We start from the raw sequence: 16807 nt of genomic DNA on the forward strand, positions 1-16807 counted from the left end.
AAGACTGCACCAGGTATTTCCAGGTATTTCTGAAGCCCACTGACAGCATTCCTTGGCTCTTGGACAATTATTATGTTAAAATAATGTTCTTCCCACTTCCAGACAGATTAGAGAAAGAAACGATAAATAAGTGCAGATGGAGAGACAGACAGATAGATGCTTTATTTATTTCACTGACCAAACTTTATGTCAAGCTCCATGGCTTCCAGCTGTCACTGATCTCTCCCACAGTTCCAAGCTTGTTCACTTGCTGGAAAATTGTTGAGAGTTGTTTTTTTTTTTTTTTTTTCTAGTTTCATGCCTTCTGCTACAATGCACAGCAAGTAACTTGTTTTACGGACTGATGTTTGATGCTGAGCCAGTAAGCTATACTTATGGACCTGTAGATTCGCTCAGCAAGGGTAAGACACCATGTCTCTCAAAGAACATATGGGTGGTATTTCATAATTCAGCATATACAACACTTACATCAGTGGGTGTTCAACCCTTCACTGTTCACCTTTGTTCTAGGGTTTTAGAAGGGGAGATAAATTATTTTCTGTTGTCAATCTCAAAACCCAGCCATGTGCCTTACTGACCTGGACCAGATGGTGTGAAGTCAACTTTTTCTGACACTGACAGAAGATAAGAAATATGCTGTCTTCTCAGAAATAAAGGTGAGCAGAAACTGTATGCTGATTGGAGTAAGAAAAAAAAAATTGACCAGGAAAGAACTGTAGATTTGGAAGTATTTTTAAATGTGACGTAACAACCATCAGTCATTTAAAATTATTTTTATGTCCACACATCAAACTCACTCATTATCAAAATCAAATAAATCTCTTTCAACAACTTTTTTTAAAATTCCCATCACATTTGCACTCTCGAAGCAAGAAAAGCAGATTTAACTTTTTGTTTTCAGCACGTAATTATTGGAAAAATAAACTGTAAAAAAAGTTGCATACACTTTAAAGTGCAAAGTTAATGTGTGTGTGAATGAGTGAATGCAGTTTGTAATGTAAAGTCCTGGCATGGCCATAAACAACTGGTCTATAAAGGCATCTCCTTTTGCATATAAGTTTATGTGGAAGCCGGCCGGGATCATGAGGATCTCTTCTGAGTGCGTCTAAAGCATATCTGAAAGGTCTTTAATTGGAGGAACACTTCTTTAGTCAAGCTCATAAAACAGCCAAGTCTTTTAAGACTTTTAGAGTCCAGTCAGAATGCCATCTTCTTTAATATATGACAATAAAATACGAATGAGTTATCTACCTCCAAATTAAACCGGAACATTTTAACTTTGCTACATAAAATGCACCTATAGAATAACTTAAAATGTTCTATTTTTCCTTGTCTGACTGACATGGTTGCTCAGTAGGTTACAGAATGCAAACTTTTGTCCTGGGAGACCAAGGTGACTCATGTGGCTCATCGTTCCTAAGGGAACCGCAGAGGAAATGTGGGGCAGCATTATGACAGTCGTACTGCCATTTCAGATGAGCCAGCTTCCCGTGTGTCCCACAGCACACCAGGCACTGGTGAAACTCCCCACACAGGTCATTATTTAAATACTGTTGTTCTAAACAAAGACTGATATTTGATGCATTATTTATGTAGAATATAGTCCCAACCCTAATTTTAATATTTGAACCCTGTCCTTAAAAATGTTGTCTTTCATTCTGGAACTACAGAGCTTGTTCTTGTCTTTCTGTCACTTGGCATCTGCTTCATGGTTTACCTTCTTGCTTTCGTGAAATTTCTGAGAGATTTTACGTTTTTTTTAAATTTTTTATGTACTTTACTGGTTCAGTTCTGCTGTCTGATTCAACATGAATTTAATTGTCAACCTACCAGACCACCACAGAGATTGATCTTTTTGCTAAGTGTTATGAGTTTACATCATGCATGTGAATATAATATCTTGGGGGATGGCATCGGCTGAGATAATGCTGCCCATAACAACACTCTCCTCCTGCTATTAACCTTTTACTCTTTTTTTATTCTTTTTTGTGTACCTGCTCTACCTTCTAAAACTCCCAGTCGGTCATATAGCAGATGGCCACTCGTACTTAGCCAGGTTCTGGTTCTGTTGGGCATTTCTTCCTGTTAAAGGGGAGGTTTTCCTCCCATCTATCATGCATGCATCCTTAGCATGAGAGACTCCTGAAAATTCAATGGCACAATGCATATGATTGTCTCCTGCTGCTACATGCTCATCCAGGAGGAGTAAATGCTGCAATCAGGGACTCAATGCAACCTGCTGGGTTTCCTTTAATAGGTAACTTTGTAAACTGACTTGAATAATGAACCAAACGTAATGCACTGTTTAATAAGTAGAATTAATTGGGATTCATGTGTGATTGATTTTATTTATTTATTTTTTATGCAGTGCCTCAAGCTGATATCTGTTGTGAATTGGTGGTACATAAATGAGTTGAATTGCAATTGTTAATTCCTTATTCTTATATTTGGAATGCATAGGTGTTACTTTGACTCTTGCTTCAATTCCAGTACAGTTTAGCAGCTCAGTAAAAACTCAGAAAAACAAAAGTGGCAACACTCTGTAGAATGCCAGTGGGCTGGAAAAATCCTCTCCAGTGTTAAAAAGTTTGAGGCCTCTAAAAGTCCCTGAAACCAATCTGATGGGATCTGATGGCATCTGTTGGAAAGTGGCCCAGTCTACAAAGACAATCTAGAGGGATCAAATGATTTAATGCTAACCTCCACTTAGTCACCCAGGGATTCCTGGAGGTTCTGCTTTAACCCTCTGAATAGTCCTTTCCCTCTTCTTTTCTTGCGAGAAGTGTTGTGTTGTTTGTGGGTTCTCATAGTGTTATTGCTATCTGTATATTGCTCAAAGCAAACAAGCTGAATAGCATTGTTTAGACTAAACTAATTATTTCTGATGACTTGATTAAAACTATTTCAGTCTCAAGAGGAGTGAGCACAACAAAAAACAAACATTCAACTGTTTCACAAAGGTCAACAGCGGACTAGCGCATAGAGGGACTTCGTATTTTCAACATTGCTAATGAAGCCTAAGTGGTTATGTGCTGCACATTTTTGTTTCCGCTCCCATGCTCTGCTGCGCAGGGTCTTGGTTAATGATCACTTTTGTTTGAAACAGTTTTCACACCAGGCTAGAATCAGCTGTTGAATGAGCTACTGGAGCAAGATCAATATCAATATGCTTTATGATGGCAAATAATTTCAGTCTTGTTTTTGATTTCTGCACAGGCTCTTAGTTGTTTTTCTTTTTATCATTTCTTCTTACTTTTATGTTTTCTTTTCCACATCATTCAAAACATAATGATGATGAGTCATTATTGCAGGCGTAATTTAACCACTTTTAAGAATAATGTCATTCACTTAACATTGATCTCTTGCATGTTTTTGTTCAGCACATTTTTGTGTTTAGTTTTAGGTAATTCAACCTCTTAAACTGGGCCTTTTGGGCTACTGTGGAGAATGATAAGTGAACATTTAATTTCTCAGCTTATCTTATTTGATTAAAATACTGTAAGATACATTTTTCATATTTAAAATTCAGAAAAACAAAGTCTTTGCACTTTTCCAATCTTTATTATTTTGTAAGCCAGTCCTACCTGAGTAGTGGTGAGATTGCATCAGTACTTCTTGTTTGTAATAACTCAGAAAAAAATCCAACCGTCCAAAATCATTTAATGTCTAAAAACATGTTTCAAAGAAAAACAACATTAATCAATATAAATTTTATTCAAATATATCCCATTCATTCCAGTACAACAGAATCAAGTCCATATTAAATTAATATAATCCATTCCACATTAAATTGCATTCATTCATCCATCCATCCATTGTGTTCCACTTATCTGTGACTGGTTCACAAGGATAACAAGTCCAGGAGAAAACTGCAGTAAACAATAAAGACACACAAACACCTCCATCAATGGTTCTATCCAGAAAAGAAATGAAGTAAAACACATAATCGGTGATTCCTTTCTGTGGGAAGGGAAAAACAAAAAGGTACACATAGTTGAAGGTAACTAAATACTAATTCTATAGGATTTAGTAACACACTCCACATGTGACATGATCCTGTCCTTCAAACTCTGCCACCTATAAAATAAGCCATTACTGTTACCAGATAAATAATGATTTAATTGGGACAGAGGCATTGGTATGTGCGCACTGTAACAGTGTGATGGGAAGGTGGAGGCTGGCTGCTAAAAAAAGAAACTGTACTTTCCATTCTCTGGTAGCCCAAGAGTGCTTTTTTTTAAATTCTGCTGACACAGTGAAATATTAATGTGGAATAAATTCCCATCTAATTAGGGCGTCTGAATTAATTAGGAAGCATTTAATTAGCGTAGTTTCCTCTTCAGTTGAGGGGAGGTTTTGATCTGAGCCATATGGCTCCTTCCTCAGATGGACTGTGGTTCAGAGGCTTATAAATATGAACTACTTTAGTTAGCCGTTACAATGATAATCCTGTTTTTGTCACCGAACATGAATGGTGTATTAATCCCCGTTGTTATAAAATTGTTATTGTGGTGTTGCATTTTGTAGATAATAGGAAAACATGATGGGGATATGTGGACTAAAAGACCTGTGTCCTGAAATGTTTTTTTTAAATAGCCCCTGATCTCCAAACTGTAAAACTTGTGAAAAACAGGAGGCGTAGAAGGTGGACCAGGAGTTTCCTCCTGCTGCTGCTGCTGCAGAGGCACTGTGGTGCTGCTTCATTTATAGGTTCAGTCTAAAGCAAAGGATTTTTTTTTCATCTAGCTACATCAGATTTGTGAGTTTGACACGACGTTTTGTGGAACAAGACGTATCATTTATGATCAATACACTTACAGATAACTGCAGAAAAATATCTGCAAAAATTTAAAACGGGAACAGCAGAAAGTCAAAATTTCACTCAAGCCAAAGCTGAACAGACTAGCTGTTGAGTTATCCAGCTGGGCACATATAATCAATATGTTCAAATATTTTATAAAGTTTGAGCAAATAGAACCAAAAGAAATGAGCAGAATTTGTTTTTACATTTCAGTACATCTCAGTACATTCAAATGAAATCCAACTTGTAGTTTTTTTCACTTTCTTTTATTTCATCGCATCCTTTGGAACATTCAAATCTTTGCAGCAACATGACTGGATACAAGTGAAGATATTCTCCATATAGAGAATGCCATCCTGTGCAATAATTTTAACTTTGCACTAGGCTCTGTACACATGACTGTGTGAAAACATTCTGTAAGATTCATGCACATAATATCTAAAATATATGTTTTTTCACTTATAGAGAGGAGATCACACTCGATCGCTAACGGCTGAAGTTGTTACATATGAATTGCACAGTTACAACTATATAACTTGTAAAAGCTATGATACATTTTAAATAGTTTGAAAACTGCTGTGGCTAAGAGGTCAAGACTCTATTGGAACGTTAAATTGAAATAAAAAACAGTAATGTAGCATGAATGCATTAATGTTGGTGCCTTTCTGTCGACAGTAAAAATCTTTGCAATGCTCAGGAGAACTCTAAAGCTATTCTGATGTTCTTAGTTTTCTGTTCATCTAAAACATGCCACACCCATTTCAATACCCTTGAACAACACTGAAAAAACATGGTGTTTTTAAAAGGGTGTAGAAAAGAAGACACTGCATTCCATCTGGAGATCCCGTTAGGGTGGTTAAAATTTAAAAGAGGGAAGAGGTGAAAACTAAGAATTAGGTCCTGCAAATGGAAATGTTTTATTTTTGGGGTTTGCATTTAAAGCGCAACAGCATTCTCACTTTAATCCTCAGTTCCAGGCTGACCGCAGGCTGATGATATATTTGAATCTCCTGGTAATGCCTTAAGGTGTGGAGTTATAGATATTGCTGATGCAGTCATAGATGCAAAGCTAAGAGATTACCGTTTATGCAAAGGAAAAGTAACTGCAGAAAATTCATCTGCAGAGGTTTCCAAACAGAAGGTAGGCCATTTCAAAAACATTGACATCTTGTTGGTGAAGGGGGGAAAAAATGTGGTTACCATATTCTCTAACATAGACAAAAAATATCAGCAGCTGACAGTTTTAATTGTTCTTGTTTGTTTCTTAATGTAACCCATGCTTTTATCTTAATATTGATAATATTGCACTTATATATTTCTCAAGCTCTGTAAATACAGATCCAGTCCTGTACAGTTATATGTTTTATATATCATGATAGATTTAAAAAATACTGTTAAAAAAACCATTTAAAAAAACTCTGATTAAATCCAGCTTGTGATTATTAAGCATATAAAGAGCAATTAAACTGCTGAACATTCAAAGATGTACACAAATACATGCTACATTTTTACTTATACTAAATAAGGAACACGATCCTGCAGGTTGTTTAAATTATAAAACAGAGGTTGGTAACTCATTAAAGTTGGTATTTTTTAGCTTGTAGCTGTTGTCTATTGGTCAAATAATTTTTGTTCAGATGTTTATGTGTCTCTCCACTTACAAACATATTTACTGTTAAATTAATGCTATTCACAAGTCCTGGATGACAGATAAAAAGTAGCTGTGTGGCTAAATCTGTCACATTTACACAATGGACTGAGGGGTTTGCAATGATGGATGTGGTTTTGTTCCTTTTGAATAAATAAAGAGAAAAAGAAGCAGCCTAGAAACAAAGTTTGAGGTTCACTTTTCTAAGATGGTAGGAAAGCTGTCAGCTCCAGCACAGGATGAATATTCCTGTTCTTCTATCATCTTTGACAGCGCTAAGGCATCTTTGAGCAACAAACTGGTGATATACAATTATATCTGCCCACTGCCCTAAAAAGTGTTGCCTTTCTCTCTGTCAACTTCTTAGTAAAGTACTTGCGGGATTTGCGTAGTTGGTAGGTTTAATTGCTGTGTAAAAAGCAAATAAAGATTATTATTCAAGTTGAATACACAACGCCTCCAATTAATATGGTTCAAGTGTATTAAAAAAGAAAATAAAGCAACTGACAGTTGTGAGTCTTGAATGTAATCGCTTCTTGTAAATCCACATGAACGCAGTGTCTAATGATGTACTCAGTTTCTTCCCACAGAGTGACACGCTTCTTTAAATAATAGGCAGTAAAATCTGTAATAATAGCTTCCAGTTCTTGGCAATATTTCTTTTTACTCTGTAAATGTAGTGCCTTATTTTGCATAAGAACATCAATCCAAAAAAAAGAGACATCAACATATAATTGTGCATTAGAATAAGAGGTAACATTACAGATAAGTGCAACTCTTCAACAACAGGAACAAAAGTTTACTAAGGAGTATAGAAGGATGGAGTCAATTTCGGTTGGGTTAAGTGTAAATAAGAACATTTCTTTATCCAAATTTACTTATCACTGTTCAGAAAAAACAACAACAAATAGGTCCATTAATGCATTTTACAGCAACAAAAACCCTGCTCATCTGATAGAACCATCCCAGCAATAAATAAAATGGCACATTAACATCTAAAGGTGTTAATCTTCATGTGCAGCCTCATAAAATAGGTGTCATTTGTAAAATGATTGATGAGATCATCAAAAAAATCTATCCATCTGCTTTTATCAGTCTGTTGGTGATGAATAGAACGAAGGTAAGAAGGATGACAGAACAGTGGCTGAGGCGACTGATAGCTTTGTTTATACTTCTAGAGGCGGATATGCTGACAAATAACTGTCAATCTCTTGAATCTGTACAAATGAACACAATTTGTACTGGCTGAGTTAATTTTATCACAGTCTCAGACCAATGTAGAGAACTCACATTAGAAGAAAAAGTCTGCACAGACGTGTTTCTACAAAATGTTTAAACTTTGGATAATTTGTGACTTTATGTTAATTTAACTTTTTCAGTGGAAATAGGAATAAATGGCACAAGTGCAAACCTATCATCCACCAAGCTGACAGACAGACCTATCAAGGATGAGTCAGAGCAACAGTGATCTATGGTAAGTTTGGAGGAGCTGCAGAGACAACCAGCTCAGGTGGGAGAATCTGTTGACTTAAAAACGTACTACACTTTACCAGTCAGGTTTTTACCAAAAAGCCTTTGAAAGATTTGCAAAGGCATCTCTTTAAGATGCCTTTGCCTATTATACAGTTTTGGATATAATATGTAGAGGACATTGAAAATATGTGGATAAAAGAGTTTGTTTTCAGACACACTTTTCATATACTTAATCGTGACATAGTTCAAGGATTATGAACGACTTTACAAAGCACTGTATCTCCTTAGGCTAAAGCAAATGAGGTCTTCGTCAAGTATATGACCAAATACTCTAAAGCTTAAAGATGTTGACTATTTTGCTTGAATCAAATGCATGTCAACTACAAATCTTGGAACTTTTAAACAAAATCATATGCAAATGCTGTTAACTGTTTACACAACAAGCAGAGAAAGACAAATTATCACAGCTGCCCAGCTTGCAGGGCAAACACGACTGTTTGTTTGTGATTGGGATCTTTCTGTTTGCAGTGTTGGGTCATTACCTCCGCAGTTCAAAAATGTAAGCGGATGACCTTTCTGCTAAGTTATTTTTCATGGCAGTCCAAGCCGAAATTGCTACACTTATTCATGTTGACATGAAATGTTCCAGACCCTCAAATAAAATCAAATCTGGCTGAATAAATATTGACTAACAGTCAACATTAACTAGATGATCGCAACTCTTTTGGGCTGTGAATGATTACAGAGCCTGCTATTGTATCTGTTCTTTCTTTGTTTTGAATATTCATGAGCAGAGCAAACAGTAGTTAGTTTACATGTAAATCTTTTAAATAGGAAAGTTGTGCAGATATTTGCATAATCATATTTTGAAATTGTGTTCTCTGTTTACAGTCAAGCTAAACAGTAAAATTCATCTCAGTCAGTTTAAGTATATTTTTGGACAAATGTTTCAAACGACAGGCATAATTTAAGATCAACGCTATATGGCTTTAATTCACAACAGCTATCATATCAAAGAGAAACAAATATGGAGAGTATGATGCAACATAATTTTATAAACACACTAACATCCTTAAAATATAATTAGATACCATTTATCACTTTGTGAGTTAATATAAAACACAATTGGTACCCAAATGGTACAAAAACGCTTTTTTGTTTCAGTTCAATACCAAAGATGTGCAGAAGAAAATTCAAACCTGCCAGTCAGGCACCTCAAACACAATGACCTGTTTACTCTGGCTTCTGTTGTCATTTGTATACAAAAGGCTGAGGAGCTTGCTCCGGTGAACGTCCACAAATCGCCTTTGTTGCCTGGTGAAAGTGTGACACTGATGACTGAGCAGGGAAAGTGATATCATGGTCGCATCTTTTATCCTGTTTGTCACGGCTTCGCCATTCAGGAAGTGTTGTAGAGAGAAAATTAGTAAACACATCTTTCATCTCGCCATCTTGCCACTTCAAAGTCTTTTTATTCTCTTTTGTTTGTGTATTCACATGGAAAAAGGTGAACAAAAATGAGCAGTTTTTTGTTGTTAAATATTAATACCTCTTATAAAAAATAAGCTTGCTTAAATTTGGGATGACAAAAATATGACACCCTGATATTTAAATGTATTCTAGCATCTCTACATGCAATCACAAGTCGAGGCATGTTTATTTATTCAATCAAATTAAAGAGCCTGAAATGGAATTTTTTATTGATTAGCATCAGAATTCGCCTTTACTGCTGTAATGTGTTTGATGCATAGAATAAGCCCCTCCCCCCCCAAAACAAAAACAAAGGTTTTCTCTTTCACTAAAACCTTACACTGAGTTAAGAGCTAAAGAAATTCTTACAGGTACCAATACTCAAGTAAGTAACTTGACTAAGGAGGTCTAGTCTTTGTTTCACAAAAGAGAAATGGTGAGCAGAGATATAATCAAACAAGGTCAGTGAAGGGCCATATATTTCTTCAACAGAGTGGAGTCTGTCACGGGTTTACTAATGGACTGCAGAGTTAAAGCAGTGGGGGTGGGGATTCTTGACTGCAAGACTAATTCAATTTAAGAAGAGCTAGCAGCTCTCAATATCTCATTACAAATCCACAGTTAGTTTGGTCATGGATTGTATTGGATTTAGAATGCCCAGAGAACAGCAAACAATGTTTTTCCAATATATTGCTCTCAGTACTGAACATGATGCTGGTGCGCTTTCTAGTCTGAGTGAAATATGGAGAATATGAGTAAATGCTGATGCAGTTCTACTGAGAGCTCTGAGTTGAGAACAAGTGACACGGATGGGTATTTCAGCTTCGGATCATTTTGCTGATCTCACCAACAAGACAAAATATTGACTTGTGGAAAACAGACATGCTGGATAGCAAAGAAAAACAACAAAATAAGTTTTCTAATGCAATGACTTCCACTCATGTTTGTAGTTCTCTTTTGCATCTATTTTTTTAGTGCTGCGATCAGCCATACTATTAGCCCTGAAGATATAGTCCTGGTTTGTCATAGGAAATGATTGGCTACATGAGATCAATACTGTCAGTGAAACCCTGTAGCACTCGCTGAGCGGTTCAGCCAGTATCTGAAATATTTTCACCAGAACTTGTAAAAGCCCTTTGCAATTGTTTTGGGTCAACTTTTATGTTTTTTACATAACTTTAATCTATTATTTATTAATTTGGAAGAGAAAGCTAATAATAGTTTTAGGCATACTTATTTACTTATTCTGTAATCTACTAACCGTGACTTTCATTAATGTCAGCTGTTACCATTCCCCATTGGATCTATTTGTGACTTTTCAAAAACCAAACTGCTTGTGATTCCACCAGACATGCTGCTGCATAGTCCAAGTTCATCTTTCAATTGCATCATCATAAAATGTAATCATCATCCTTTTCTTTCTTTTTTTTTTTTATCACAGCCTCAAATATCTATTTAGCACATAATGCAACCAGGAAATTAACAATGAAAAATAAATAATAGACACCTAAACAAATCTCACATTACTTCAATTAAACCTCTTGGAGCATGCAGGCTATAGCCTGTCAGTTGTGTAAGCAATAAATGAATGTGAGTGTAAACCCAATAGCTGCATAAGCCAATTTTTTATTTATTTTTTTGGCAGGAACAGGGGTAACTGCAGTGAAAGTTTTCAGGTAATAGAGTCAGGTGACAGGTTAGCAGGCGAATGGATTTTTTGAGAATAGCAGACAAGGTAGTTAATGAGCAGTGAAAATAGAAGCTACGTAATAAGGAGGACCAGACTGGATGGCCAGATGTATGAGGTTTACATCTAGTATCAGCAACCTGACAACAAGAGCCAAACTACATAATAAAATACAACATAGGTGTGAAGACCTGCTCAAGAAGAGACATACCTTACCTTAAACTCAAACAGAAATGAGAAACTTCTCATGGAGCACAGAACAATGCAACAGTAACAAGATTATTAGTATTAATAGTGACCGGTTCAGAATTGGGAAAAAAACACAAATATGTTAGTATGACATAATATGTTACAGGGATGTACAGGATTCTTGGGGTGAAAAGATGGAAAAGGAGATTGAAATTATGATGGAGTTTAAAAGAGAGGTGACAATAAGACAATACATGCCTCACAAAGAAGCTACAAGGAATTCTTAGGAACAAAATGTTTTTATGTGTGTTTTTTTCATGTTTCAGGTTTATTTATTTTGAACAGGGAAAGTGTACTTATTAACACTTGCAAGATGCAGTACTGTAGCCAGAGGCTAATTTTAATATCTAATTTTAATTTTGGATAATTTCATGATTATTTTTAAATGACAACAACCATAATAACTAAAACAAATATGGAATACAGCAAAAACAAAAATCTAAATGAGTTGTTTTTGTAACAAACATACATACTTATACAGTGTTGTGATCACGTCTTTGGGTTTTCCAGTAACAATCTTAGATGCTTAGTAAATAAACAGTTATAGATGAAAGTTCAAGTGTATTGTTTGGCACATAATTCCCAGTATGAGATTCTTGATATGACAATTTGGAGTCATTAGCCATTTCAGTTAAGCTCCCATTGGCTTCAAAACAGTCTTTAAACGTTTTGGCATACATACTCTGAGATTTTCATCCATATTGACATCATCACCACCATCATGCTGTTGCAGCCGGTGGAACATTAATTATATATTACATAATGCATCACCATGCTAAAAGTAACAATCAGACAATGGGTACACGGTGGTTATAAAGCGATGGGTATGGTCAACAAAAATACCCAGGTAAGGTGTAGTATTTAGCAAGGTTCATTTTTACTTTGGGGCCCAAAATATCCCTCACATTACTGTACTATCACCACCAGCTGAACAGCTGAGATTAGATAGAATGAATCAATGCTTCCATGTTTTTTGTGTCATATTCTGGTCTTAACACCTCAGCTTCAATGCAAAAATAGAAGGGTTTTTTTTTGTTTGTTTTTTATCTTGGAAAAACATTTGCTATCCATCTATTATTGCGTAAGTTTAGGAGTCTATGTGAAATATTGCCCTAGTTTCCTGTTCTTAGCTGACATGAGTGTGGTCTTCTGCTGTTTCAGCCCATTTGCTTCAAGGTTCCATATTTTGGCCACTCAGAAATGGTATTCCACATGTTTTGGTTGTGACAAGCGGTTACATGAGCTACTATTGCTTTCTATCATCTGGAACCTGTATGCCCATTCCCCTGAGGCATTTTTGACCACACAACTGCTCCTCATTGTATATATATATTTTTTTCTTTTTCAGATACATTTCTGTAAACCCAAGAGATGGAAGTGTGTGGAAATCCCAGTAGGTTATCAGTTTCTGAAATACTCAGACCGGTCCATTTGGCAACAACAACCCTGAAATGTTTAAAGTCATGTTAAGCCTGTTTCCTCTGCCCAAATTCAAAGGCATTTGATTCATATTCCATGTTTGAATATTTAAGAAATTAAATATGCTATTTTTAAGAAATTCCTACAATAGGAGTGAGAACATTACAATGGACCTTACCAAGCTCCACCCAGAAACGCCCCTCGAAAGTCCCACGTGACTACATGTCTCACATTAACAGGTTAGCTCCAATGTCTAAACATGGCATTTTTCGTTCTCTGCAGAGTATTTCTGAGTCGATTAGTTTAGCATTTCTGCCGGATTTTCACAAAATATCAGCCACGACAATGGACAAGGGAACCAACAAGTTCATGTCATCTTTTTTGGACGACATCAAGATGTTTTAGCCACGCGATGCCTCCAACATTGTGCGCGTCGCAGCTAAATGCTACCGGTCGATGAGAAAAACAGCAGATTCTCACACCCTCAACATAAATATAGCTGTGGACAAGATCACTGATGCCTATTGTTCTTGCAAGGCTGGGTAAGTCGGACATTCATGATTTTGAGGGTTCGAATGTGCCTAGGACTTATACACGGTACTCTGTGCTAGCGTGGCTAACACGATTACAGTTTAGTAAAAGCTAGCGTGGCTAACACGATTACAGTTTAGTAAAAGCTAGCGTGGCTAACACGATTACAGTTTAGTAAAAAGCCTTTTCAGGTGAAATAAAATCTTTAATGTATGTCAGATATGGTACACATTGCATATTGATCTGTTCAGCTAACGTAAAGCTGTAACAGACAGGCTTCAGGATGTAGAAGTTGCATCTGTACTGCTATTATGCTGTACTTGGCGAAAAGGTTTTCATAATGGATGTGTTTATTATTGACTTTCTTTCTTTCATTCACTAAACACAAAGAAAGCAAAGCAATAATACTTACGCCAGCAGACACTCCTTTGTTCTTATTGATCCTACAATGGTTGAGCAGCAAATGCGGTCGTGCACAAGCTTTGATCCAAGCAAGACATTCCATTTCAGATTTTGGAAATCTGTGAATTTTAGTTCCACAAACACCATCAGGATACCTGACATCGCCTGTACAGATACCCCACTGACGGAGAACCATTTTTTTTCGAGTCCTGACGCAAAAACTTTCTGTCGGTCTGGTATTCCACAATGTACATTAGCATGAGTTTGTGAGATGGTAAGGCACGTGATAGCTGCGCTGTGACGTAAAATGGGCATTAGCCAATGAAACGCTGCCCCTGTGGTAAGGTCCATGGAATCAATGAGTTTATCAGTGCTGTTCCAGGTTAACAGTCATCTAACTGGGATGGTCTTACTGATGCCCAGCTTTTGGGCTACTAAGTTTAATGTGAAAATGATAATGCATTTGCACTGAACATTTCTTCCATTCTAATGTTTCTCAAACTGGCTTGATAAAATTTTATTTGACTAGAAGCTTCGTTGTAGGCCAAATTTCACAGATACAGTGATACAGTTGTGTCGTCATGCTATTTTCAGCCCTTTTTCCCTCCAGTACAACATGTGATTCTATGCCAAGGTTTGTCTTTTAATTAAAACACACATAGGGGACATACAAAACTTTGAATAATATAAGCATGTGTCATGTTGCATTTTCTAGAGAACAGCTGCATACCTTTATGAATAAGCTATGCAATAATAGCTCAAGAATAAAATATGGTACTCAAAGATTGTTCTTACATGTCTCTCTGCCCCTTGACATTTTTACTGCAGGTTAGAAGTAGGTGAGAGAAGTCTCAATTGGATTTAAAGTCCCCAAAGTTATAATGCAATATAACCCATAATGATTAGTAGTTTTTGGGATCATGCTTGATTTTTAACCCTCTTGTGTACCTTTGCACACTGTCCAACATGCTGTATGCAAACAAGCAACACCTGTATTATGCACATTTTTTATGACAGAATCCTGGCAGATGGAGGCACTGAGTACCTCGACATACAGCCCCAGCTGGAGGCAGAGTTCCTGGAGGAATTCCAGCAAAGCCACAATCAGTCTTTTGCCAGATTTATTCTAATGGCCTGATGTTTAATTCCTGCAGCAAACAGAAAGAGAAGGCTATTTTCCTCTATAGATTAGGGGATATGACATCCAAAATATGTACTCACTATAGTTTATATCTTTTGATTTGTTAAAAAGATGGGCTTTAGGGGGGATTAAATAGTACAGATATTTATTTAGAAAACCTCGATGAATTGGGCATATGAAAATATTAAATTCTCACACCCGTTCTTGCCCTAGAAACATTTTTTTATGCACAATTAGAACCATCATGTTTCTGGATAACTCCCTGACCTACATGCAGACTCGTACGCAGAACCCAAAATTAAAAGTGTAGAGTTTGTATGTGTGAATGAAATGCGTGTGATGAAGGAAGGTTTGGATCAGAGTTTGGCAGCGTCTGGAGGAAGACAGGGACGGTTAGGGATGGTGAGGGAGTTGTGCTGATGACTCTCTAAGGAAGAGTAGATAAAACCGGTTTACTGTTTTAGGAGGTGGATTGATGTTGAGGGGAAAGCAGAGATTTTGGCAGAAGATGGTGAGGTTTGTATTTCAGAGGAGCGTCTACTGCAAGCAGAGTAGATGGTTTGTGAGAACATGATGGTGCTGAACAGAGAGCACTGAAGAGCCGGAAGGCAGATTAATAACTATGGTTTTGTATTGCTGTACTTTGAAAACACACAAAAAACAATCTGCACTGTGACGTTTGACATATTTCATGCTCTTCCGGCATCATAACTTTCATCTCTTAAAAAGCATTTTATTCACAAATAAAACTAGATATGTGAACCCATGCTGCAAGCCAGCAGAGCTGCTATGTGTCCACTGTTCAGTAAAAAAAAGATTTTGAAGTCAAAGATAACAAACACATTTTAAATGTCAAGATGCTTCCTGCAAAGTTTTTAATCACACAATTGAATTCTTAGTTTTATCTGGAGTTTAGAAAGCCAGCAGCCTTTCCTTGTTTGTAACACAGAGAAAATATGTAAGAAAGAATATTGCAGACAGTGATGGTAATAAATAATCTATAGTGTGTTGTGTGAAAATGTTGTAAAAAGCTTTGCACAAAAACTAAGAAAAGAAAAGTGTTCCCTCAGTTGAACCTTTCTGACACTCGTCACAGTAAAGTACAAAAATGTATTTTGTTCTTCTGTGTTGATATTTTTGACTCTGTGAAAAGATAGCCATGATAATTTGATTAGTTTGTTTTCTCAGAGTATTGCTCAGTTTCTCCTTCAAATTTATTTCCTATAAGTCAAACACTTTGCATGGTCAGGGTTATCTTTCACTCAGTGGAGCTCCATCAGTTTCAGGGGATTCTGAGATGTAAGCAGTGACTTCAACTAGATGACTTTAATTGTCATGTTGCCTCTGTGTAGCTGAAAGCACAGAAACAGTTCAAGACCTGGATTTAACCTCTGACTTATCAAACGAATTGAAAACTACAAAAGCCACATACAGTTTCTTCCATGAAAATGTGTCTTTCTAGTTTCTAGGCAACTATGTAGATGACAAAGCTTGCATGAGCTTGTTCTGTTGGTTACTAAAATAGAAACGTGTACAAAACATAGACAAGCAAAAAATGCTGACATATTCTACACTGCTGCTGACACTCATAACTGCAAAATGCACCCTAAAACCATTAGGATGATTTAATAGTACAACCATGGTTAGCTTTATGATGTTGACATTTAAGGAAATATAATCAATATCACTGCTGTGTTCATGTGTATGCTTGCACCTCAAACACCATGGCAACCAGCAAATGGGTGTAGCGTCATGCTCAAGTACCTAGATAAGTATTTTAATCAGCAGTTAAGTGTTGATTGCCATTCATCAGGTTTGAACAGGTAAATATCTGAAGTGGAGGTCTAATAGGTTACACAAAAATGTATTCATGCTGAGATATATGGCTCTAGCATTAGCTCATTCCTACCACAGGGCTGGTATAACATATTTGCCTTTTTGGATATTTTCTCTTTTTGTTGTTGTTGATGTTTTTTACAGAAACAT

Source organism: Poecilia reticulata, chromosome 3, assembly GCF_904066995.2.
Source record: "Poecilia reticulata chromosome 3, P_reticulata-male-v2, whole genome shotgun sequence".
NCBI lineage: Eukaryota > Metazoa > Chordata > Actinopteri > Cyprinodontiformes > Poeciliidae > Poecilia > Poecilia reticulata.